The sequence below is a fragment of the Staurois parvus genome, unplaced genomic scaffold (assembly GCF_062004578.1).
Source record: "Staurois parvus isolate SC_StPar_1 unplaced genomic scaffold, SC_StPar_1.0 ptg001137l, whole genome shotgun sequence".
NCBI lineage: Eukaryota > Metazoa > Chordata > Amphibia > Anura > Ranidae > Staurois > Staurois parvus.
In genome coordinates, this window is record NW_028318933.1 from 263,044 (window position 1) to 290,614 (window position 27,571).

Below are 27,571 nucleotides of genomic sequence, written 5' to 3' on the forward strand. Positions count from 1 at the left end.
GTGCCGGAGCTCTTGATAAATAACAGGATGTTATTCTGTTGCTTATTTGTATTTTCATGTCTTGCCAGTGGAGCATGACGTTGAATGTTCTCTACTTGACACAACGTGGCAGGCCGTCTTGTGTAAAATTATGATTAGTTGGATTCATCCAGAAGATCTTCCCTATCGAGATTGAGGTGATTTACATCTAAAATCGAGGCAGACTGAGGGAGATTAATTATCACTGTCACAGCCACAGAAAAAAAAAAACTGAAAGGCTGAGAAGCCCTTGAATTTGGCTTCTTAATTTGTCCGTCAATTGTAAAGTGCCAAGAAAAAGACCTAGCAGAATTAAAGACTCAGTCATTACAGATCTGGCTACGGGACAAAACATGTTTTCGCTTCACTCCAGGCGGCTTTCAAACCCTTCCAGAGATGGCACTGAGTAGAATGGGGCTGCAATCTTGTCCATCGGATGAAGATATAATCTCGAGCTGTTCAGTCTGGCTTGACACATTTTGGGCTTGTTCAGCCAACTTACGCGGTGTCATCACTTGGTCTGGCTAGAGAGCACGAAGTCGTATTTTGAACAGAGAATGTGATACTATTAAGCACTTGGGAAGGGGATTCAACAAAACTTACTATGTATTATTATTTAACATTTTGGGTGGAAAGGGCAGGGGTTAATGATTACTGTGTTTTACTGCTATCTGTTACCTAGTGGGCAGACCCATCCCCACCCTCCTTCCCCTTGGTCCTGTTGTGGACCCGTTTCTCTCATGATTTCTCTTTATTCCTGTTCTGGGGACAACCCAAAATTTTAGATTTTCTTTCACTTTTACCCTCAGGTAAATAGGTAAACGGGACAAACAGAGAGGGTGGATCTCCCTAACAAGTGTTCTACTCCCTCTTGACTCTATCAAAAACAAAAAAAAAAAGTTTTGCCTGTAGTTCTACTTTAATGGTGGTGGCAGACACAAACATCTAAGTAGTGCAGAGAGTCTACAGTAGTTATCACATGCTACAGCCTACTTTGTTTAATGGAATATTTTTGCTTTGCTGACTTGAAAGTAGAGCATGTCACCCCTTGACAAAGCTTTTCTTGCAGATGTAATTTTTTTTCCCTGAGCGCAGCGATAATGAAGTCACTAATAAGGGTAGGATCCCGCTGTGATGGTGTTTCAGGAGAAGTGCATTCCCCCCACAGGGGTCCCTCTTGTAACTCTTCCCTGCATAGAGGAAAATTCTTTATTAGACAAAGTAATGGACGTCTCATGTCACCAACAAGGTAGACCTCACAAGTAGAACACCGTGCTGAAGACAAGGCGTCACAGCTAGGAAATAATAACTCTTTATCTGGAGACTCAAAATAACCAATACGTACACAGCTCGCTTGTCATCACAAGTGACACCACCTACGGCAATAGCTATCTGCTAGAGGAGTAATATGCTGGTGTAGAATGTACATAGGATCAACAACTTCCATTTTTTCAGGTAATACTCTACACATAATCATGGTTGCTTTGTGCATACTGCAGTGTTTCCAACAGTGGTCCCTGGCAGTAACAGTCGTCATCCTTAAGTTTAGTAGTTAGCTGTCCTTGCTGTCTCAGATAATTAACCCCCCTTCCCAACCAGTGGTGGTCAGTTCCATCCTGTAGCGGTCAGCATTCTTTGCATTTAGTAGTTGGCTATAACTCCAACCGCTCCCTGTGCCCAATGGTGGCAAGTCCAGGGCTGTATAAGTTATCAAACCTTTCATTTAGTTGTCCTCTATCTCTGGCTGTAGTAGTAACTGCACCATGTATCCACTGGTAGCTAGATCAAATCTGTAGCAGTTATCAAACCATGCATTTAGTGGTCACCTATCTCTGCCTCTAGCAGTAGCCACTCTCTGTATCTAGTATTAGCCTGCTCAAGGATGTAGCAATTATCAAACCTTACCTATAACGGTCAGCTATCTCTGGTTGTAGTAGTAGCCACTCTCTATATCCAGTGGTAGTCAGTTCAAGGTTGTAGCAGTTATCAAACATTGTGTTTAGAGGTCAGCTATCCCTGGCTGTAGTGCTAACCACTCCCTGTATCCAATGGTAGCCAGTTCAAGACTGTAGCAGTTACCAAACCTTGCATCTGGAGGTCTGCTATCCCTGGCTGTAGTAGCAGCCACTCCCTGTATTCAGTGGTAGCCAGTTCCAGGATGTATCAGTTATCAGGCCTTGCTTTAGAGGTTGGTTATCCCTGGCTCTAGTGGTAACCATTTTCTATGTCCAGTGATGGTCAGTTACAAGTTACAACAGTCATTGATCTTTTCACTTAGTGGTCTACTATCCAGTGTCCAGTGGTGGTCAGTTCTAAAGTACAGCAGTCTATGTTCCTTCAATTTAGTGGTCAGTTATTCTTGGCTATAGTGGTAACCACTCCATGTGTCCATTGCTGGTCTGTTCCAGTGTTTTGCAGTCAATATACTCTTGTCTGTAGTAGTAACCACACCCTGTTTCAATCAGTAGTCAGTTCCAACTATTAGCAGTTAGAAGTCTACGCATTTAGTAGTTGACTATTGCTGGCTGTAATGGTAACCACAGTTTGTGTCTAGTGGTGGTGGCAAGTTTCTGGGTCTAGCAGTTGTGAGAAAATATTATGGAGGGTTTAATAGTCCCAACCTTTCCTTCTTCCCCCCTCCCTATCACTTAGAACTAAAGAGCAGGGCACAGTAGTTGCGGTCATGTGCCATAGTTCATAATCAATCTCAGGAGTGAGAAGGAGAGGTGACTACGTTCCTAGATACAGTGGGACCTTGGAGAATTAATATAGCCACCTTCTAATAGAAAGTCAGATCACAGCAGCAAAAAAAAAAAGGTATTTGGAGATTATGAAGAGGCTGAGAGCAATAGAAGAAACCTTTTTTGAGTTGAGAATACATACTGGAATTTATTTTTTTTTACCACAGTTTAGTACCACTGTAAAGTGGAAGTAAACTCCCACTGGACACTTGTACCTACAGGCAGGGGTGGACTGACAACTCATGGGGCTCCCATGTCCTTACCCAAACTCAAAAAAAGCCTATGAAAAGGTACCAGGGGCATCTCATGGGGCCCCCTACCGCCCTCGGGCAGGTTTCCAAATGGTCAGTCCGCCCCTGCCTACAGGTACGCTTATAATATAGCTTACTTGAAGATACAAGGACTACCTCCTAAACATACACCGCTTAGGAGATATTCAGTGTCTCTGCAGCCAATGACGTCACCGGCACATGCGCTGTGAAGGATCAGCATACGCATAGTGTTCCCTCAGAGCTCTGTGCCATTGCCAAGACTCCCACATGCATACGCAGGAGTGACATCATCGAGTCTCGGCCAATCAAGCGGCCAGAGACCGTGAACCCAGAAGAAAGAAGCGGTGAAGATGGAAGCCCTGTCATTGGTGACAGCTTGCTTCTGAAGGGCTTCTTTCTAAGGTAAGTCTTTCATGCAATGCATACTAGCACATTATGACATTATTTTGCAGGGGATTTTTATTTTTTTTTTGCGGTTTACTACTGCTTTAATGTTGCAGTGCTCTGTAGGGTCTGATTGCTGGTCTAACACACAATGCAGTGACCAGGACCTCCAGCGGCCTGACACAGCCCTCACACTCTGCTCCAGTGTTCATGCTCCCTGAACAGCAGTGTTCATTGGAGAAGGGTCCTTTGGAGACTGGGGGTTAAGGGGTGTAGAACCACTACAGGCCCAGGCCAATGCATTACATATGAGAACAGAGGCAGACTCTCCAGAGTGCTGCACCAAAGGATTTTTAAATGCTTGCTGCAGCACAAAGTAACAAAAAAAAAAAATAAACTGCAAGTATGTATAGTTCTATATATGAAGTTACAGTAATAAATGGCCTTTAAATTACATTCTTCAGAGTACTACATATAACCAATAATGCCATACTGAGTTCCTTTTGCTGTCGCAGCGCATCGGCCAACTTTAAAACTTTTCTAGCCTGTCTTGAGCTAATACTTCATGGTGATGATGAGCTTATAGAAATGTCCAGATGGCAATCGAGATTTTTGTTAAACCCACATGGGAACGGAGCCTGGAAATCCCCTTTCAGTAAATAGGCTAGCCATATCTTACCTTTCTCGTAATAGTTTTTCATCAGTTTCCCGCGTGCCAATGTCAGATGAAATGCCTAGGACAAGGAAGTGTTGCTTTAAATCTACTCAGGTCGGTATTTTTGTGGAAAGGTCAAGATGTGTAGTTAAAGAGGATTTGAGGGCCACAGATTGGGAAGCCTTTCGATTTTATCTGCCTAACTTCTATTTGACACACAATAAAAAAAAAAAAAAAATGTTGGAAGAAGAAGAATAATATATCCTATGCTCCATACTATTTCTCACTGCTCAGTGCTGTATTTTATGATGTTTCTTTTAGGTAGTGGGAGTTGGTTAGACTTTTTATAGCTCTTTTAAATTCTATTTCGGGTCTTTGATATTCCTAACATAGTCTATCAGTGTTGGTAGGAACCAAAGTTGGAAACAGCTGGTGGGAGGGTATAGTAGAATGCACTCTAACAACATTAAAGCAAACCTTTCAGAAATTTTAGAAATCTGAAAAAAATAAAATATAAAATATAAAAAAATCTCCACCATTAATTATTAACAAAGCAACCCTTAAGCTCCAGTGCTGTGACTTTGCCTAGGCTGGGATGATGTAATTTTTTTTCTTCAAAGCATTTCCTCTGTCTTTTCTTTCTCAGTGATCAAACTGCAATATTGTAACAGTGTCACAAATGAGAGCCTGCTGCAGGGGCTGCTCTGTGTCTGACAATTGTGAACACAGCTAAGAACAGCGCAGGCACCAACACTTACATGATTGTGTCAACATCTCAGTCCAGGAAAAAGATGCTGGACCTTGGATGATGAAACCGTAGCTTGCCTGCACTTAAAATAAAAACTATATTTGAGTAAGGATCAGTTTAAACTTCAATTTCAGCCAAACCTCAACAAGGAGATTTCCCCTTACATTCTGTACCTTTGACCACATAGAACATTAGGTGTAAACTTGCCAATGGATGCATTTTTCAGTCATCTGTCAACCGGCATCTTATTCCAGGAAGTGGATGCTGACCCTGCAAAGATGGTGCCAACCTTCTGGAGAGGAATACAGGAGAAGGCATTGTTACGGGAAATACAGTGCCTTCAAAAAGTATTCAAACCCCTTAAAATTTTCCACATTTTGTCATGTTAAAACCAAAAATGTAAATGTATTTTATTGGGATTTTATGTGATAGACCAACACAAAGTGTCACATAATTGTGAAGTGGAAGAAAAATGATAAATGGTTTTCAAAATGTTTTACAAATAAATATCTGAAGTGTGGCGTGCATTTGTATTAAGCCCCCTTTACTCTGATACCCCTAACTAAAATCTAGTGGAACCAATTGCCTTCAGAAGTCACCTAATTAGTAAATAGAGTCCATCTGTGTGTAATGTAATCTCAGTATAAATACAGCTGTTCTGTGAAGCCCTCAGAGGTTTCCTAGAGAACATTAGTGAACAAATATCATCATGAAGGCCAAGAAACACACCAGACAGGTCAGGGATAAAGTTGTGGAGCAGTTTAAAGCAGGGTTATGTTATAAAAAAATATCCCAAGCTTTGAACATCTCACAGAGCACTGTTCAATCCATCATCTGAAAATGGAAAGAGTATGGCACAACTGCAAACCTGCCAAGACATGGCCGCCCACCTAAACTGACAGGCCGGGCAAGGAGAGCATTAATCAGAGAAGCAGCCAAGAGACCCATGGGAACTCTGAAGGAGCTGCAGAGATCCACAGCTCAGGTGGGAGGATCTGTCCACAGATCACAGAGCTCTCCACAAATCTGGCCTTTATGAAAGAGTGGCAAGAAGAAAACCATTGTTCAAAGAAGCCATAAGAAGTCCTGTTTGTAGTTTACGAGAAGCCATGTGGGGGACACAGCAAACATGTGGAAGAAGGTGCTCTGGTCAAAGGAGACCAAAATTGAAATTTTTGCCTAAAAGCAAAACGTAATATGTGTGGCGGAAAACTAACACTGCACATCACTCTGAACACACCACCCCCACTGTGAACCATGTTGGTGGCAGCATCATGTTGTGAGGATGATTTTCTTCAGCAGGGACAGGGAAGCTGGTCAGAGTTGATGGGAAGATGGATGGAGCCAAATACAGGGCATCCTTAGAAGAAAACCTGTTGGAGTCTGAGTCAAAAGACTTGAGACCGGGGCGGAGGTTCACCTTCCAGCAGGACAATGACCCGAAACATCCAGCCAGAGCTACAATGGAATGGTTTAGATCAAAGCATATCCATGTGTTAGAATGGCCCAGTCACAGTCCAGGCCTAAATCCAATGGAGAATCTGTGACAAGACTTGAAAATTTCTGTTCACAGATGCTCTTCATCCAATCTGACAGAGCTTGAGCTATTCTGCAAAGAAGAATGGGCAGAAATGTCCCTCTCTAGATGTGCAAAGCTGGTAGAGACATCCCCAAAAAGACTTGCAGCTGGAATTGCAGTGAAAGGGGGTCCTACAAAGTATTGACTCCGGGGGGGGGGGGCTGAATACAAATGCCGCTACACTTTTCACAGATTTATTTGTAAAAAATGTTGAAAACCATTTCTCATTTTCCTTCCACTTCACAATTATGTGCCACTTTGTGTTGGTCTATCACATCAGATCCCAATAAAATACATTTACGTTTTAGGTTGTAAGATGACAAAATGTGGAACATTTCAAGGGGTATGAATACTTTTTCAGGGCACTGTACTATGATTTCTGTAAGAGGTAATAAATGTGTGAAAGTGTTAAACATATACATTGCTTAGCATATATGCACTAGCTATGAAAAATATATACATGCCAGGTCCACTTTAATCTAATTTGGTAGAATTGTATAATTTTCGGTGTTGTGCTGATCTTGGAAGAGGCTGGAACATGACTTCTATCAGCCTGTGTCTGAGATCATTCCTGACATGTTGGAAAAGCAATTGGGCAGCTCTCCTGGTTTTGCAAGGTGTGAACTTAATGATCCATATAGGCTCTTTCAATCCAATTTCTTTTGGAAGATGAATCAAGGCCTCTTTAAAGGGAAAGCATTGTGTATTTTTAGCGAGCACATACTAAAAATTATTATTATTATTATAACACAGCAGTTTGCACAGCACTTTACAATATAAAGGAGACATTACAATTACAATACATTTCAAAAGAAATGGGATGCACATGTAGCTTACAATCTAAAGGGAGGGGGAGACGGTACATAATATATTAGCTGCAGGGGATGATCTGATGGAGGTGACCCAAGTACAGTTTTAGATGGAGATGGGGTCAGTGGTGTATTTAGGTTTTGTGCTGCCCTAGGCAACACAAAGATCGTCTGCCCCCATGGAAGCGAACCAATACACCCCTCCTTCCCCCTCCCTCAGAGAAAGCCTGACATTGACCAACAACACCCCTGCCCCCACCTGGGAAGGCCTACCACTACCCCCTCCTCCCCAGAGATAGAGAGAAAGACACTCATCTTCAGAGCTCCGGAAATCCCCGGCAATGAGAGTTAGGCTCTACATACATTCGGATCCCTCCTGGTTCCCATCAAGCATGTGTCCCTTCTTTCATCCCTTCTTCTGGGGGGAGATGCTGCCCCCCTGAAAAATGCTTCCCTAGGCAAGTGCCTTGTTTGCTTTGTGGTAAATACGCCCCTGGATGGGGTAAGCTTCCCTGAATAAATGATTTTTCAAGACAGAGTAGGAGCTAACCGGTTATACTGGGGTAGGGAGTTCCAGATGATGGAAGATGCTCTGCAGAAGTCCTGAAGGTGAGCATGTGAGGAGGTAACAAAGGAGCTAGACAGCAAGATGTCTTTGGAGGAAAATATTGTTCTGTTTCAAGCACCACTTTACGCTTTGATATATTTCCTTTAGATCACGGTCCATCCAGGCAATATGATCATTTGCTGAATAAGTGCCCTCCTGGATTCTTTCTTGGATACACAGAATATAACTGGATATAACATTTATAGGTTACGTTGATCCAGGGAATATCCGATTGCCTCTCGGGGGATCAGGATGGAATTTTTTTTCCCTGCAGGAGCAAATTGGATCATGCATGGCTGGGTTTTTTTTGCCTTCCTCTGGATCAACTGTGGGTGTAGGATTATAACTTTTTCTTTTTTTCTTTTCTTTAATGGTTGAACTGGATGGACTTTTGTCTTTTTTCAGCCAGACTAACTATGTAACAGACAGCTCAACTCTCCATGGAAAGACATGGAAGTTTAGTCCAAAGTAGTATTACTTGTTCAAATGACTAGTGAACATCCCATGTACTGCATTTTAAGTGTAAAGAGACAATGATCTTCTGAGCCTTGTGCCCACTATGAAGGTTCATATTTTATTGAGGGAACATTCGGAGGAATGGAGAGGAAGTCTATCTATGGACTAAACCAACTTGTCTCAGCATTCAGGCAACCTGGATTGTACCACTTAGAAACAAAAAAATAACAAGTTGCAGTACATTGAATTGCCACTAGATGTCCCCACCAAAACATTTAAACAAACATAATGAAGTCCAGTGCAACAGTGATGGAAACATAAAGTGTTCCAAAATAATTATTATTGCAACGTTTTTGGGTTATACTTTTACCAAAATGGAGAACAGAAGTAGCCCAGAGTGCCGGCGGAGTACCCAAGAAGAGGAAGTTTGGGGTTGCTTTGTGCGATACCCTTCCACAGAGCAGGTAAGTATAACCACTTTTTTATTTTATTAAATTAAAAAAAAAAAAGAAAAGTTGACTTTACAATCACTTTTTAAAACTAAATAAATAAATAAAATAAGAATTGTGTTCAGAAGGGAGTACAACGACACCACATCCCAAAATTTGGAAATATGCCAAGAGAAGAAAAGAAAAAAATAGAGAAAAAGAAAAGAATGAAGAGAAAAAACTTCTCACATGAAAAGAAAAATACTTGGATTTTTAAAGTGCCTATATATATATATCAATGAAAGCTAAAATGTTACAATATTATCAAATCACTTTAACAAATACATTGAACTATATCAAAATGCATGATGATACTTATTCAAAAATATATCCGGTGCAATATTTCTCTCTCAGCATGTTTTGCCTTTTCAGGCTTCTTCAAGAGATATTAAATATGACACCTATCATAGTGAATTGATAGTTATACAATATAATAATGTTAAATACCTTCAATACATAACTCAAAAGCAAGAAGCAATACTAATCTCATCATACAGACATTTCAAAGATTGAAAGTTATTGGAGGGCAACTCATCACATAGTTCATACTGGCTCAAATAGACACGTAATATATAAAATGATTGTAGTACAATTAAGTGGGACAAAAAAATCCCCAAATAAGCCCGGACAGGCTGGCGCCTCAGATGACTGGTGGAAGGGCACAATCAAGCTAAACATAAGAGTAAAAAAACATCAACCACCTCTGACAGTTTGCAAAAAAATGCTCAAAAAGCTTAAATAATCACCTATATACCTATGAAAAGGATGACATAACCACCACTAGTTGAGTACTTAGTATGCAGCAATTAACATCATGTTTGATAGTATTACATCGGAGAAACCCAAAAGGCTTCTTGGTCTAAACTGGACACTAGAATAAAATATAAGATATATTACAAAGGGAGACCAATGTTATTCCCAGTATTCAAATGAATGCACACTATAGATATAGATACAAGATATAGGTATACAGCTTACCTCAATCCAAGTATAATGAGTCAAAAAGAAGGGAGGTGCTACCCACCCAAAAGGTGCAAAGACACAAAATCAGTCCTCAAAGAAGGAGACAAATACTGGTGAATAGGAATAACACAAAGTATAATAACTATTGGGAGACCAAATTTGTAAGAAGAAAAATGTCTCACCAAGAAAGTGCCAACGCCACAACTCCACCTCCCCATCAACCAGCAAAGCCTAGGAGCCATTTGGACTCTTTTATATATGGGCCACTCCCATCGCCGATTGGCGTCAATGACGTCACAACGCCAATGATGTCATGACTCCACCTATGGCACAGACATATGGGGGTTTATTTACTAAAGCTGGAGAGTCCAAAATCAGACTCCCTTCTGCATAGAAACCAATCAGCTTCCAGGTTTCATTGCCAAAGCTTCACTGAACAAGCTGAGGTTAGAAGCTGATTGGTTTCTATGCAGAAGGGAGTCTGATTTTGGACTCTCCAGCTTTAGTAAATAAACCCCATGGAGTCACTTCTGCCCACAACAACGTTGTGTAGTAGCCTTTAACAAAAAAATGACAAAAATGTATTACAAGGGAAAGTGCCTGTTGGTCTGGGTTTAGGTAGATATTTTGTTACATAGTGATTCTGTACTAATTGATCCTTCATGGATCTAGATCTATGAAACGTAATCTGTGGTGAAGAGCCAATATATTTAGAAACAGCATCATCTGCCTTTAACAGATACCAAAATTTTCCTAAGATTTGGCACACTTTTTTTTCTTGGCAAGTAAAGCGAGTAATAACTCTAGTAGTGGAGGGGGTGGGTCTCGATTTAGATTGATTAATTAAGGTCTTTAACTCTGTTATAGGCTTTCTTTATCCCACTACAACTGCGCATGCGCACCCCCGAGGGCACGCAGTGCGGCAATCGGTGGTGTGCTGTGTCTCTGGGACACAGCGGATTACAGATCAGCTGAAAGAGCCAATTACATCGGCTCTGTCATGTGATCAGATATGTCCAATCACAGCTGATCGCATGTAAATAAGGAAATGCCGGTTATTGGCATTCCTCTCCTCACGCGCTGTCACGCTGACAGCTCGTGAGGAGAGCAGAGCCGGTAATCGTCATTCTTCAGAGGGGACATGTACACTGATCATCAGGGCACTGATGATCAGTGTGCCCTGATGATCAGTGTAGCCCCATCAGTGCCAGCTGTCAGTGTCCATCAATGCCAGCTGTCAGTGTCCATCAATGCCACCTGCCAGTGCCCATCAGTGCACATCAATGCCACATATCAGTGCCCATGTGAGTTGCCTATCAGTGCCAATCAGTGCCAATCAGTGCCGCCTATCAGTGCTGCCAATCAGTGCTGCCTATCAGTGCCCGTCAGTACCGCCTATCAATGTGCATCAGTGCCGCCTAACAGTGCCAGTCAGTGCTGCCTATCAGTGCCATATATAAGTTTTGCCTTTCAGTGCCCATCAGTGCCCATTAGTGCAGCCTATCAGTGACCATCACTGCAGCCTCATTAGCGCACATCAGTGAAGGAGAAAAATCACTTATTTACAAAATTTTATACCAGAAACTAAGAATAAAACTTTTTTTTTAAAAAACATTTCAGTTGTGTTTGGTTTTTTTTGGCAAAACATAAAAAGCCCAGAGGGGATTAAATACCACCAAAAGAAAGCTCTATCTGTCTCAAAAACATGATAAAAATTTCATAGAGGTACAAATTCAAAGTGCGACAGTGCTGAAAGCTGAAAAGTGGCCTGTGCAGGAAGGGGGTAAAAGTGCCCGGTAGGCAAGGGGTTAAATTAAACATGATCTGCCATAACCTCGCTGCAGGAGGTGTCTCTGTAAAGCTTTAGCTTCACTTACAAAATCCATAAGGTCAGTACAATTTTGTTTGATTCTTAAATACTGACTATACGGAATACTTGATACTAGAGTTTTACAGTAGGGTGTGAACTCGTGACGTGGAAAATAGTGTTTGCCGCTGCCTGTTTCCTATGCAGTGAGGAACCAATACTTCCATTACTATTGACAAATATGGTAATGTAAAGAAACATAATGGCTCTTTGGTCGCAATTAATAGTAATCTTCAGATTAAACTGGTTATTCGTCATTTTAGAAAGGAATGACTGCAAATCAGAATAGGTACCTCCCCAAATGAAGAGGACATCATCGATAAATCGATGCCAAGTGATAATTTGCCCTATATCATCTTTTGAATCCTCTCTTGAAAAGAGTTTATGCTCCCACACCCCCAGGTACAGGTCACCATAAGAGGGAGTACATCTAATCCTCATAGCGACACCCTGCACCTGGGAGGTACTGGAACCGTTTGAACAAGAAGATATTGTGTGTCAAAATGAACTGCAAGAGTTCTGAACAAATTGGTCCAACAAAAATTGTTCAACCACAGTAATTCCCAAATCATGTGGATTAGAATTGTACAAAGATTCAACATCAACAGCAACCAGCCATGATCCTTCTGGGACATGCGTGTTATCTCTGGTTTTTAACAAGTCAATTGTGTCCTTAACATAAGACGTCTAGGAGATAACATGTGCATGCAAATACTCATCAATCAATTGACTAGCCTTCTCTGTAAGGCATTCTCTGCCAGATACTATCGGGTGGCCTAGAGGTCTTTGAACATTTTTTGTCCCACTTATTTGTACTACAATCATTCTATATACTACGTGTCTATTTGAGCCAGGATGAACAATTTGGTGAGTTGCCCTCCATTAACTTTCAATCTCTGAAATGTCTGTGTGATGAGATTTGTATTGCCTCTTGTTTTTGAGTTATGTATTGAAGGTATTTAACCTTCTTATTTTATTGTATAACTATCAATTCAATATGCTAGGTGTCATATTTAATATCTCCTGAAGAAGCCTGCAAAGGCGAAACAAGTTGAGAGAGAAATATTGCACCGGATATATTTTTGAATACGTATCATCATGAATTTTGATATATTTCAAAGTATTTTATTTAAAGTGATTTGATAATAAATATTGTAACATTTTAGCTTTCATTGTTATATATATTTTTTTTGGCACCTTAAAAATCCCAGCATTTTTCTTTTCACATGAGGAGTTTTTTCTCCTCATGCTTTTTTTTCCCTCTATTTATTCTTTTCTTCTCTTGGCATATTTCCAAATTTAGGGATGTGGTGTTGTTGTACTCCCTTCTGAACACAATTCTTATTTTATTTGTTGATGTTTTTTCTTCTCATTCTTCAAATAAATAAAATACCTTTGACCCAAAACCATGATAGCGTCACTCTTGATTTTTTTTCATAAGTAGCAGATCCTCACCCTTAAAAACAACTTTCTTCCTCTCAATCACCCCCCCCCCAATCCTTGAGATTGCCTAGGCGAAAGACGTCACTGTCCCAAAAGCTTCCGGGAAAAGAGACCTGGATATCCCCAGGTGGCACCGAGAACACTACAAATATTCCATTCAGTAAAGTAGGAGGGAGGGGCGGGCCTAGCAGCACATTATTGGGAGGCTGTGCCTGAACCCGGAAGAGCCAGCAGCCTCCAGATGACTTCACAAGTGAAGTTGGCGCCATGGCGCCAAAGTAGCCGATGCTGAGAAGGGGATCTTAGAAGGACAACGCTGATGCTAGGTGAGTGGGTATCTGAATTGAGGACAACCCAGCATCAAGTAAGTAGGAGAAAAAAAATAATAGTGGGGGAGGGTGAAGTTCCCCTCTAAATAAAATTATTATTATTGCTATTATTATTATTGTTTCCTGGTGTTCTGTGTTAACATGCGTTAGGCACACAGAAATCAGTTCATACGCATATAAAAAGGAATGTGCTGAAAAGCAATGCCTTGCATATGCATTACACATGTGTACTAACAGAGAATTAAAAGTATTTTTAGAAGTGTTAAAAGATGGACAGATGCTGACAAAAAAAAAAAAAAAAGTAAAAGAAAGTAAAACAGCGTTGTAGCAGTAAAAGTACGAGAGAGCTTTTAACACGCACCTGCATCATTAGCTGAGTAAATTTCAAGCAAACACTCTTCCTAAATAATAACCCCCGACTGACAGAAAGAAGAATTATTTAAAAAAAAAAAAAAAATCTTTCATACATATTGTTCCCGTGTTTACATCTCGTGTCAACATCTGCCGCTGACTTTGATATTTGAATTTTTTTCGCTGTCAGAAATATCCTCCAAATTTAAATTCCATCCAAAGTCATCAAAGGCCCCAGCTGTGTCTCTCAAAAGATACAGAACTGCAGAAACAAGCCCAACACATTGCGGGGAACCTTCTCAGATCAGGCTTTCAAAACCGCAGCTGAGTTCTGTCAAGAATGTGTTTTTTTTTCCTTTTTTTTTTTTTTCCCTTTGGTTGATCCTTGTCAGAAACAGCAACAACACCTCCTCAACAAGAGCCCTAACAAGCCATAGCTTCAAAGGTGTTCCATGTCTGCTCATTAGTTACTAATTGAAAGGTTGCCCAGGCTATTTTTTACCTCAGAAAAAAAAAAAGAAAAGAAAAATGGACAGGCCGAGCCAAAAGTTTCACAGCGAATTATGTGAAAATCACAACAAAAGCCTTTCTTTCACGCCAGCGGTTCTGACCAGCCTCCTAAGCTGTGACGGACATGCTGGTTTTCTTTTCAATGGCGTATCTTCTATTGAACACAAGAAAAAAAAAACAAAAATGAAGTTGAGATGGACTTTGAGATGGACTTTACATCCGTAACGGGCAAATTTGTAGTCTTGGCTTTTACAGGAGAAAAGCATGTAATATTTTTCCCTCTCTATGGCCTCTGTGAATGACATCTGATGCATTTGAAAAGACTGGACTGGTTTGTTAGGGAGAAGGATTGCTTAAAATGTTGCATATGTAGCAGTGCCCCCATAGGAGCCTGTGGTATTAAAGGTCCCTTAGGTCTTGTAACTTCGATAGGAATAGGGTAACTGTGGGATACTCAAGTAACCTTTAGTAGCAATTTTGAGCACACTAAACTTCCTTCTTTAGAACTACAGTCAAGTCCTTGCACAGGTAAACAATGGACTGAGCTTTGTAGTAGCAACTTGAGGATATAGATCTTCCTCTTAGAGATTGGAGTAGAGTTCTTTCACGGGGAATTAAATAGACCATGCTCTTCAGGACACCAGACACAATGTTCCCTTTGTACACAGCTGATTCTACAGCACCAGAGGGGTGGTAACAGTACACAGTGTCTAGGATCTCTCATACCAGTCTGCACTCACAAATATCCTTAGATAGTTGGTTTCCTCCTTCCAATATCTTCCAGACACTTTTTCCTAGTGGAACCAGACTAGATCCTCAGATGAAAAGCCCCTCAGTCAGCTCCAGCAACTTTCCACAAACTATGCCCTCCAGCTAGCCCAGCTAAGGCCTCTATGAACTGTACTCACATGGCACACTTGCCTAGGGGGCAAACAGCCCCCCTAGGCTGTGATCTTCTCAGGGACTTGAGGATATAAATCTTCCTCTTAGAGATAAGAGCAGAGTCCTTTCACTAGGAATTAAATAGACTGAGCTCTTCAGGACACCAGACACAATCCTCCCTTTGTACACAGCTGACTCTATAGCACCAGAGGGGTGGTAACAGCACACAGTCTCTAGCATCTCTCGCACCAGTCTGTACTCACGAATGTCCTTAGATAGTTGGTTGCCTCCTTCAAATATCTTTCAGACACTTTTTCCCAGTGGTACCAGACTAGATCCTAAGACAAAAAGCCCCTTGGTCAGCTCCAGCAACTTTCAGCAAATTAGGCCCTCTAGCTAGCCCAGCTGAGGCCTTAATGAACTGTATGCACATGGCACATTTGCCTGGGGGTAAACAGCCCCCCCCCAGCTGTGGTTTCCTCCTCATGGGCTTGATATAAATCTTCCTCTTAGAGATAAGTGCAGAGTCCTTTCACTAGGTATTAAATAGAGTGAACTCTTCAGGACACCAGACACAATGTTCCCTTTGTACACAGCTAACTCTATAGTACCAGAGGGGTGGCAACAGCACACTGTCTCTAGGATCTCTCACACCAGTCTATACTCACTAACGTCCTTAGATAGTTGGTTGTCTCCTTCCAATATTTTCCAGACATTCTCTTACCAGGCTAGATCCTCAGATGAATAGCCCCTCAGTCAGCTTCAGCAACATTCCGCAAACTAGGACCTCCAGCTAGCACAGCTGAGGCTTTGATGAACCTATCACCTATCTAGGAGGGTGCTACACACATATATGCAAACGCCGAATTAAAGTAGAACTAACATTAAAGTGGAACTAAAGGCATTTTTTCCATTTTGGACAGAATATGTAGCACCCTCCTAGAACAGGTTGCTAGAGAAGTTTTAGTTTAATTTAGTTTTTTGCTGCTCTGTTACCAGTGGAGCGGTGTGTGATTATTTTTGGCTGTTCTGGGTCTCACTGGCTGCAGGCTCAACTGCTTCTCACTGCCTTTTAAAGGATTATAAAATGTAGTGGATTGGAAGAAGCAGACCCTGGGCCTGAATATTCATGTGATCTCAGCCAATCCCTGGGTGAGAGGCAGCTCTGTAGGTGGCTAAGGAGTGTATAAATAGTTTGGTGTCTAGGACACCAGGGCCCGTGTCCAGGAGAAGGAGAAGACCCAGCCTGAAGGGCTGCTGCCCCACTGGCCAGAGTAGCGGAGTCTCCTGGAGTTCATGGAGGTTCCAGCTCAGGGAGAGCTGGGGGCCTACTTTCTGAAAGGCATTGGAGTCAATTCAAAGGGAGATTCATTGAGGATCTGGCCTGGGAGTTCACAGGAGAAGTGTCTTGCCGCTATTAGACAGAGACTTCCAAAAACACAAGGACATTATGAATATAGTGTTGGGATCCTAGTGACTGTTCCTGCTGTAACCCACTGAGCATGTGCTCCAGTGTTGCTGATTTGAGGACTGTTTCTTTGCTCAAATATTGTAGCTGCTGACTTTTAAAAATCAAGTGCTTACCAGTGCTTGAAGTCCAGTGCTGTTTTCTTGCAACCGACTCTTCTTGCCTGGCACCACCATCTTGGATATAGGAACCGTCTATGACTTCCTGAGGAACCACAGCTGGCTCCCCACTCTGCCTGTGTGAGATCGCATGGTGCTATGTGGCTGGTCCTGTAGCCTTCTGGGATATGTGGCATGTCCCAAGAGGCTGAGGGTGGGAAGTGGAGCTATGCAAGTGCCTAGCCAAGGACTGCAGAAGTGGGAGCAGGTACCAACAAAATTCGGTACTCGTTCCCCTACTTCCCCCAAAAAAGCTGCAACTTAGTTACAGGCTGAAGAGAAGGAGTGACTCTGCTGTACTTCATTTTTTTTAGTGAGGTTCTGTTTTAAATTTCTCTTTTTAGGAGGCAATGTTCAGCTTTAAAACAATACTAAGGGCAACAACACTTACCGCTGCTCCAAAGGTCTGGCACCCATGAGGTCCCTCATCTGTGCCAGCATCTTCTACCAGCCTTCTTTCAGGTGCCAATCTTCGGCCATCTTAATTGGCCAATGCAGGATGACATCATTCATCCCTGCACACTGGCACAGAAATGTAAATGGAGCTTCAGATGCACAACTCTGTTTATACTCCACAGGGGAGTTTATTTTATTGCAGAAGAGACAATGAAATAAACAGCCTCCCTGTTGGCAAAAAGTAATACAATTGAGTTTAATTCTGCTTTAAGGACCCATTTATATTTTTGCATTTTTTTAATGCACATGCATTTACGTGCTACATTGCACATTTACCTCCATAACGTTAAGGCTTCCTGTTGAAATTAATGGACTGCCAATATTCCTTAACATGCGAAAAATGGTACATATTTGGCAAGCACTGCATATAGGTATAGTATCAGGGATATTGATTTGGAGCCGCTGTTTGGCAGTTTGGCTGTCACTTAGTTTTTACTAGCTATTTTAATCTATTTTAGGAAAGAAAACGTGGGACTTGTGAAATTCCATTCTTCGTTCTTCATTTTTATTTTACTTATTTATTTTTTTTATTAATAGACACAAATATGACTCTGCATGCCACACTGTGAGCGGCCCAGTATCCCCGTACTGTGTAGCTGGCCTGATATGACCTGACATTTATAGTCAATATAGGTGAACTTCGGGATAGGTCATGTGACCATTGACGGTTGGCATTTTATACAGTTACTGTAATGAATCCTATGCATATTCTTTATTATCTTACATTATCTCAGAAATGTGAAGCAGGTTAAAACATATATCAATGTGTTTTTTTTTTTCTTTTTTGTTGATAAAGGACACAAGTAAGAGTGTGAATTTCCTTCTGTGAACAGCCATAGTATTCCATCCTCGGTGTAAATGGCCCGGTCTGACCTGACATTTCTAGTTGGTACGCATGAACTTCAAATGTAACAGCAGGTTATGTCATGTGATTATTTAGCACTGGGATTTTATAAAGTTGCAGTGAACATATTAGAGGCTGTTTATCGTTTTTATTCTCTTTCCGCATCGAGCATATTAAAGGGCAATACTTAAATATATCTTGTGCAACATTTACTATAACTTCCCCCTTCTGAGTCCCCCTTTGCTTCCGTCCCCTACCCACCCACGAGCAACATCCTTTGGTTCCACCACCTACCCACCTGCCATTACCACCCCTTTTAGTGCATACAGAACCTAGCATCATTTTGCGGTGATATGTAATTTATATTGAATTTGCTAATGTCAACATAAAAAGCTGTAAAAATGATCCCCTGCTGCCAACAACAAAAGCACCCACAGCAACAATAGTCCCACTCCAGCAACAAAAGACCCCTGCCAGCAACAACAGATCTCCCTGCAGCCAGCAACAACAGATCCCTCCCTCAACAGTAGATTCCTCCCAACAAAAATTGACCCTTTAGGAACAATAGACCCCTCCCTCATCAAGAGATCCCTTCACCCATCAACAATAGATCCCCCAGCAGCCAGCATCAATAGACCTCACAGCACCCCTTGCCATACAGTGCTGGAGGTGCTGGAACTGTGTTCCCTGCGTTCTTGCTGAAAAAAGCCCTGGCTATAAGGCACGCATCACAGTGCCTAAATGGTTAGCACTTCCACCTGGCAGTGCTAGGGTTGTTGGTTCAAATCCCAACCACAGCACCACCTACCTGGAGTTTGCATGTTTTCCCTGTGCCTCCGTGGGCTTCCTCCAGGTACTCCGGTTTCCTCCCACACTCCAAAGACATGCTAGTAAGGTAATTGGCTCCTGTCTAAATTGTCCCTAGTATGTGTATGTATAAATGTGAGTTAGGGACCTTAGATTGTACGCCCCTTGAGGGTTAGGGACTGATGTGAATGTACAATATATATATAAAGCGCTGCATAAATTGACGATGCTATATAAGTACCTCAAATAAAATTTATATCTTCTAGTGTAGGGTAAGATCACAGGATTGCCTGGCCACTAGATGAAATGATAGGGTTGGGAGCCCTGTAGTGAAAAGTAGGCAATGTAGTTGCCTAAGTAGCCACTAGAGGCCCACAGTGTAGTGAGAGTGGGATGCTACAGATAGAGTGGAAGTGCCAGGCCTGCCCCTGCCAGTTTTCAGCATTTTGAATTGAGGGCTCTCTATATATATAATCTGGAAGGAGTCTGCCTAAAGTGGATTGGTCATGGAAAGTAGTGCAAGAACCAAGGCGTGCAAAGATATAGTCTTTTAGGCTCTAACTTCTGGGAGTTTCCCTTTAGAGGGTTAGCAAGCAAGGACTTTTAGGGCTACTCATACCCCTTGGGTATGGGATGTAGGATCCTGGTGAACCCATAGAGGTATGGGTTGCTCCTCGAGTTGGTTCTCATCTCTGCTTTTGCCTGTTTGCAACTTAAGTAGTATGCCTTCACTTTTGGGGTGACTGAAATGTGTGTAAAGCTGTAAAACAACTGTGTCTAAGTAAAAGAGTTAAAAGGCTTTCTGCTGTCTGGACGCTTTGTTCTCCTAAGCTTGAGATAGGCATGTCTCCTGGAAACAAACAGGTGCTGGTGAGGCTGCCATGGGTTCCATTGCCGTAAGGCTTGAGGAAGGTATGGAATGAGCTACTAGGTGGTGTCAGTTAGGTCACACTTGTGGCCTCCCAGTGGTGCCTCTATACTGGTGCTCATAGGAAGATCTCCACTCCATAGTGTCTCAGTAGAGGATATGTTCCCCAGCATGTGGCTAGGCTTCAACACAACGCTAGATAACACTAATGTTAGCTGTGGGGTAACACATTTTGAATTTCATAAAGGACAGGGTTTTTTTTTTTTTTAAATAGGTGTGGTTAGTCAAAATGTGGTCATATAGGGAAGGTTATAGGTGTGGTTAATAGGCTCCATTTTTTCTTTATTTTGAAATATGTGGACAAGTAATCAGAGCAACAAGGCAAAAGGGGGAAACACATGGGGAAAGGTTCACATCGAAGAATGTCAGGTAGGAATGAGTCTGACCAAGGCATTATTGCGCACTTGCGTCTAATTTAGCCTGTTTCTTAATAGGGTATTGAAGTTATCATTTCACTGTCAGGGGCATATCTATAAATCATGGGATCCCATAGCAAAACTTTGACCAGGCCTCCAGCTAACTCTCTCTGTAGCAGTTTACAGTATCAACTATGACAATACATGTCATTGATGTTCAAGTGGAACTTCAGCCATGTCTGCAAAAAGTAAGCTTTTGTACTGTAGATACAAGGATTATAGCTGCTGACTTTTGCAAAACAGGTGCTTAACAGTCAATGGAGTCCAGCGCTGTCTTCTTACAACCCAATATCTTCAGAGCTTTTTTCAGTTCTGCACCGCCATCTTGAATACAGGAGGTGACTGTGATTAATCATAAGTCATATACAGCTCTCCACCTCGCATTTGCAAGAGGGGTGAATTGGAGGAGATGTGTGATGTATCCCAGCAGGTTGTAGGTGAGGTGGGGGGTTTCGGCAGATACATAAACTTCAACAGTAGCAATGAAGCAGGGTTCAGGAAACTTCAAGGATTTTTATATGACGAATCTGAACCTCAGTGAAACCAATGACAGCCGAATCTGTCAAAAACATATGCTGGGCTAATAGGCAAGTGAATGTCAAAAATAGCATGGGAGGTGGGCACTGCCCTGAGGAACATGTACCAGTGCAAATAAAATGTTAAAAAAAATTCCCAGACCTGTCATCATCTATATAAGAAAAGAGGCAGGGATAGTGGTGACATCATTGACCAAATATGGCCATATCTATTGCTCTGAGGAAGGGAGTTTGACTCCCGAAACGCGTTAGCACTTTATCCGAGGACGCATGCTATCCACGATTGGCACCTTTGACTTCTTGTCTCTGTTTTTATGACCTTTATGGCTTGTGAGTATGTTTTTGCATCTTTTTTTAATAAATGTATGTTTTTTTGCGTTAATGCACAAGGAGAATGTGCCCTGTTTTGTTTTGTTTTTTTATGACTATATTTGGTCAGTGTTATTGCCCTAATATGACCAGTGATCATACTTGGGCAGTGATGTCACTGTGATCACCAAATCCTACGTGGTTGGGGATTCCCGGTTGCATCAGTGGTTCTTAGGGACATTTGGGTGCTTTCTTCCTTGGGAATCACTGACAGCAGGAAGTAGGGTGCCTAATGGGCAAAAAGCTTGGTGCAAACCTAGGTTTAGACTTAGACTGTACTGTTCACCCCTAGTCATCAACACCTAGGCAAAGAATAAGGAAGCAGGGCAAGTATCTAACAGAAAAAGGTACTTGTCCCCCCAGCCCAAACCAAACCACAAAGTTTCCAAAAGTTTTAAAGAGAGGGGAAGACCCGGAATATTCAGTCTTCAAAAGGAGTGTGAAGATCTACTTTAACCCCTTTACGCCTAAGGGTAAAACAAATCTAAATGCCTAAGCATAATTTTGCAACGATGACGTGTTAGTAAAACCGTACATATCATCACAATTACTTTGTACATCAAGGTGATTTATACCACGTTTTTTCAAGACAAATTGGGCTTTAATTTGGTGGTAAATGGTAATGGACATCTCCTGGTTTTTTTTTTATTATCAAAGGAAAACTGGCCCAAAATAGTAAAAAAAAAAATCTTTTTTTTTTATTTAGCTGTGTGTTTCTTGCTACTGCCATAACCTACCACCAAAGAACAGCCCAAAATAAATTTTCCAGCTCTTGACGATCACAGTGATACCATATATGCGTTATTTGTTGTATGTACCCGTAGTACAGCCCAGAAACAATAGTGCGTATTTTGCCCTTTGACCTTGACCTTTGACCCTGACCTTGACCCAAACAATAACCCTGGCACTGAACTAGATCAAACCTTGATCTAGGTGTTTTTTCTTTATTTTTTCTTTTCTTTTTTAATACTTATCTTTTTTTTTTTTTTTACAAACATTTTTTTTTCTCTCTATACCAGGAGTTGGAGAGATACAATGTATCTCTCTCCTCCATTCATAGAAAGAGAAAAAAACAAGGGGGCCGGGCTGCTCAGTGACTTATCACTGTGATAGCCAATCAGAGGCTATCACAGCGATCATGTGCCCCGGAATTGGGAGTCCCGATCATTAGAACGGGACCCGGTGCTCTCAGTGACACCGTGGTCTTTGTGCTGGGAGCGCGCCATGGAACGAAAATATGCGGCCCCACAGAAAAAAGCCCAGTTCTGTAAGGACGCGTATTTGTGTGACGTCGGCTTTAAGAGGTTAACATAAGATATGTCAAATCAGGAAAGGCAGCAGGAGAGCTGCCAGCATAATCAGTACAATACTAATAAAATATAATAATAATAATAGTAAATTTTTTCAGCTCTTCTAAAGCTTCACAGTTTAGTTTTCCTAAACAACTTTACTGAAGGGTCCCCCTTGTATCTTAGGCCTCAAAACAGCTGCATGGGCCACTATGGCCATTGTTACCCCACAGTTTACGGCGTTTTTCTTTTTAAGGTAAGCCAAGCTCATCTGATGTCTAGAGGGACATGGATGCTGTCCTGGTCATGTGATCCAGTTGCTGCAGCAACCAGAAATGTTCATTCGCACCCCTTGGTATGTCGAAGACAAACAGCCATTGATTTGCGGTTGAAACAAGAAAGCAGCCTTGCCATTGCGTTACTGGAGCTTAGCAATTAAGAAAGCCACTCTTCTTATGAAAGCAATCCCACGGGACTCTTTTCAGTGCACTTGTGCCTTGCCCTTTGCATGTAATAATCTGGCTTAATTAAGCATGCATCTGACGGAAAATGTTTGTGCAATACTGTCTTCGAGGAACCCATTAAACATTGATAATCTGGCTTCCAAAGCCACCAGCATGCATGCAAAGTAACGGCCGGCCCTTTTTATTGGCAAAATAGCTTTATAATTGATTTTTATGCTTCTGCAGCAATACCATTCATGCAAATGATGATGCGTGCAGTATTTTACTACAGATGGTGATCGAACGGATAGTTCATTATTTCTTTTATTGTTTGGGTGGACAAAAGGGATCATAATGAGAGTGTAAGAGAGAGTGATGAACGAGGAGGAGAAAAATGAAGAGAGAATAGAAAAAAGATTGAGAATAGAAACGAAGAAAAGAGAAAAAGGAAAGAGTAAATGAAAATGAGAGATAGATAAAGGCAAGACAGGAAGGGAGAAGAAGGGAAAGTGAAAGGGAGGGGGAAAGAGAAAAGAGGAAATGAATGTGAAAGGAAAATTGCGGGGAAAAGAAAAAGGGGAAAGGTGAAGCAAAAGAGAAAGGAAGAAGGAAATAAACCATGTATAACTCTGCCCAGGGGCGGACTGACCATTTGGAAACTCGGGCACCGCCCGAGGGCCCGGGGTCAGTAGGGGGCCCCATGAGATGCCCCTGGTACCTTTTTCATAGGCTTTTTTGAGTTTGGGCAAGGACACAGGGGCTCCATGATCCCCTATTGCCCGGGGGCCCCATGAGTTGTCAGTCCGCCCCTGACTCTGCCCCAAATTACATCACCAATCTTGTCTCCAAATATCACCCAAACCGTCCTCTCCGCTCCTCGCATGACCTCCTGCTCTTTAGCTCCCTTGTCTCCTCCTCCCATGCTCGTCTCCAGGACTTCTCCAGAGCCTCCCCCATCCTCTGAAACTCTCTACCCCAATCTATCAGACTATTGCCTAGTCTGCCCACTTTTAGGCGATCTCCGAAAACCTCTCTCTTCAAGGAAGCCTATCCTGCCTTCAGCTAATAACAGAATCTTCTATTCCTTCTACCAGTCCATCCCCCACAGTTATTACCTTTTGTACCACCAACCCCTCCCTCTTAGATTGTAAGCTCCCAGGATCAGACCCTCCTAACCCTCTTGTATTGAACTGTATTGTTGCTGTATTGTCTCCAGGGGCAGACTGACAACTCATGGGGCCCCCGGGCAATAGGGGATCATGGGGCCCCGTGTCCTTGCCCAATATCAAAAAAGCCTATGAAAAAGGTACCAGGGGCATCTCATGGGGCCCCCTACTGACCCCGTGCCCTCAGACAGTGCCCAAGTTTCCAAATGGTCAGTCCACCCCAGATTGTCTCCCTTTATTTTGTAAAGCTCTGAGCAAACTGTTGGTGCTATATAAATTCTGTATTATAATAACAATAAAACCTGGGGAATTGAAAATAAAAAGGGTAGAGGAAGATGAAAGAAAGAGCGCACAAACCTTGCGCATTACCTCAATAAATAGTGACTAATTTTATTAATAAGGAAATATACTCACAAAATGACTGTATAACAGGCATAAGTAACCATAGTCCAAACAGGGTTACAGGTAAATCAAAAAGGGGGGGGAAGGCTAACGCGTTTCGAAGGGTGCTCCCTTCTTCATCAGAGCTGGGTTTGGCAGATAGATACTTCAGTATGGCAGAGTTCCCATGGCAAGGAGATATTCAGCCACTGAGTGTCAGTATTACAGCAGTTCAGCCTGGGGGACAGGGGAGGGGAAAGAAAATTAAAAAGGGAAAGGGGGGAGAGAAAAGGAAGGGGGAAATGAAATAAAAAGAGGAAGGGAGGAGAAGAAAAGGAAGGAGGAAAGGAAATTAAAAAGAGGAAGGAGGAAGGGAAAGGGAGGAGAAAGGATAATAAACGGGACAGGGTGAAGGGAAAGGAAAAGAATAGAAAAAAAGGGGGACAGGGAAAAGGAAAGAGAACAGGGGAAATGGAAAAGGAAAAGGAGAAAAGAACAGGGAAAAAGAAAAGGCAAAGAAAAAGGGAAAATAAAAAAAAAAGGGGAGGGAAGGAAAGGGCAAAATAAATTAAAGATGGTGATGGGAGAAGGGAAAAGTCAGGAAAAGGGTAAACTAAAATAAAAAGAAGTAGAGGGAGAGGTGAAGGAAATTAGAAAGTAAAATTAAAAGGGGAATGGGGGAAGGAAAAGGAAAGGAGGAAGGATAATAAAAAGGGATAAGGTCAAGATATAGAAAAATTTAAAGGGGGCAGGGAAAAGGAAATGAAAAAGGAAATGAGAAAGAGAAAGGGAATTGGAAAAAGGAAAAAAAACTAAGAAAATGGGGAAAGGAAACTAAAAAGGAGATGGGGGAAGGGAAAGGGGGGGAGTAAAATAAAAAGTGGAAGGGGAAGGTAAAGAAAAAGGGAAAGTAAAATAAAAAGCAGAAGGGGGGAAGGTAAATGAAAGGGGGAAGTAAAATTAAAAGGGGCATGGGGGAAGGAAAAGGAAAGGAGAAAAGATAATAAAAAGGGACAAAGTCCATATATAGAAAAATTTAAAAAGGGCAGGGAAAAAAAGAGAACATGGGGAATGGAAAAGAAAAGGAGAAAGAGAAAAGGAATTGAAAAAAGGGAGAAAATTAAGAAAATAGGGAAAGGAAAATAAAAAAAGGGATGGGGAAAGGAAAAGAGGAAAGTAAAATAAAAAGCGGAAGAGGGGAAGGTAAAGGAACGGGGAAAGTAAAATAAAAAGCAGAAGGGGGGAAGGTGAAGGAAAGGGGAAAGTAAAATAAAAAGCAGAAGCGGGGAAGGTGAAGGAAAGGGGAAAGTAAAATAAAAAGCAGAAGCGGGGAAGGTGAAGGAAAGGGGAAAGTAAAATAAAAAGCAGAAGCGGGGAAGGTGAAGGAAAGGGGAAAGTAAAATAAAAAGCAAAAGGGGGAAGAAAAAGAGGAAAGGAAAATAAAAAGAGACGTGGAAAGGAAAGAAGAAAGAAAAAAATCAAAGAGTATGGAAAGGGAACAGGAGAAAGGGAAAGGAAAGAGAAAAGGGACAGGCAAGGGCGGACTGACCATTTGGAAACTCGGGCACTGCCCGAGGGCCCGGGGTCAGTAGGGGGTCCCATGAGATGCCCCTGGTACCTTTTTCATAGGCTTTTTTGAGTTTGAGCAAGGACACAGGGGCCCCATGATCCCCTATTGCCTGGGGGCCCCATGAGTTGTCAGTCCGCCCCTGGACAGGGGAATAGGAAAGGAGAGATAAAAGGTAAAGGAAAGAGAGAGATAGAGGAATGGGAAAGTTAAATTCCTTCACTCCTTGTCTGGTAAGAAGTTTGTCCCCAGAACAGGAAATTTCTCTAACCAAAGCCATAAAACCTGACAAGGACTCTAACTTTTACCCATTCCTTCCAAAACTAAAATTAAAAAGTTTGGTGTATAGATACTCCTGGGTGTAAAAAGGTAAAGGGAAAAGGAAGGAGAAAGGGAAAGACATGATATTCACCCCTGACAGGTGATGCAGGCTCACCCGAGTTGCAGAGTGTAAGTGGCACCTTAATCTTCACATGCAAATCCTCCAAGGGGTGATGGGCTGGTGACCTTACCACCGGGCTACTTTCCTTCACGGTTGTAGCCCTCCGGCTTGCCCCATTGGGCCTCGGAGGTACTGTAACAGAAAGGAAAGTGGAAACAGCAAATGAGAAAGGGATAGGGGTGGGAAAAATGAAAGACAGAATGTCGAGGAAAAGTTGAAAAGAAAAAATAAATGAGATTGGATGGGGTAAAATAAAAATAAAGGGGGAACGTACACAAGAAAGGGGAAAGGAAAGAAAATAAGTAAAGGGACAGGGAAATAATACATTGTAAATGTGTCCTTATGTGTCCATGGTTTATAAATCTCACATAAAATGACATCCTTTGGTACAGCTGTCCTATAATTAAAGTGGGACTTTAACATAAAAAATGTAACGTATGATACAGTCTGTATTTTGAGTCCTCCATGTAACATAGTTATTAACTGTTGACCCTGCCAGTAAGTCTGTTGTTTTTCATCTTCCTTTAATAGAATAACTTGTCCTTCAGAAGTGGAAGTTGGATAGTTTCCCTAACCAACATATCACTGTCAGGGGTGCTACAATGATTAGCTTTTTAAAAGTTATTTAACGTCTCTATCCCAAAATATAAAAAAAACCCCCAAAAAACTGTTTCTGTAGCTGCCATAATAATTGTTATCTAGAGGTAAGCTTTAATGTGTTGGTCACTTACACAAAGGCCATATAAATCTACTAGTCCATTTAACATTACCTTCTTCACAGGTTGACAATGCTGCTCTCCAAAGGTGTTACTGGCAGGATCACCAAATGAAAATATAGGAAATAAAGCTTAAAAAAAGACAACTTGGGGGAAGATCTAGTCCAGGATCTATTCACGGCAGATCAGTAGGAGCAAAAGAGGAGAAACATTCAGTCTTCTACTAATAGAAGAACACCAAGTAACTCATTTCATCTTGAGAGGTGTCATTTTGGAAATCATGTGAACAGTCCATTTGCAGTATATAGTCCCACTTAGATGGGATTTGATATATGAAGGGATTTTCAATTTTTATTGGACATTTATGAATTACTCTTTCTAAATGTATTTATTTATTTAATCATTCTTTCAATTTTATTGAATATTTATGAATTATTCTTTCTAAATGTATTTATTTTATTAATTAATATCAACTATTTTTTA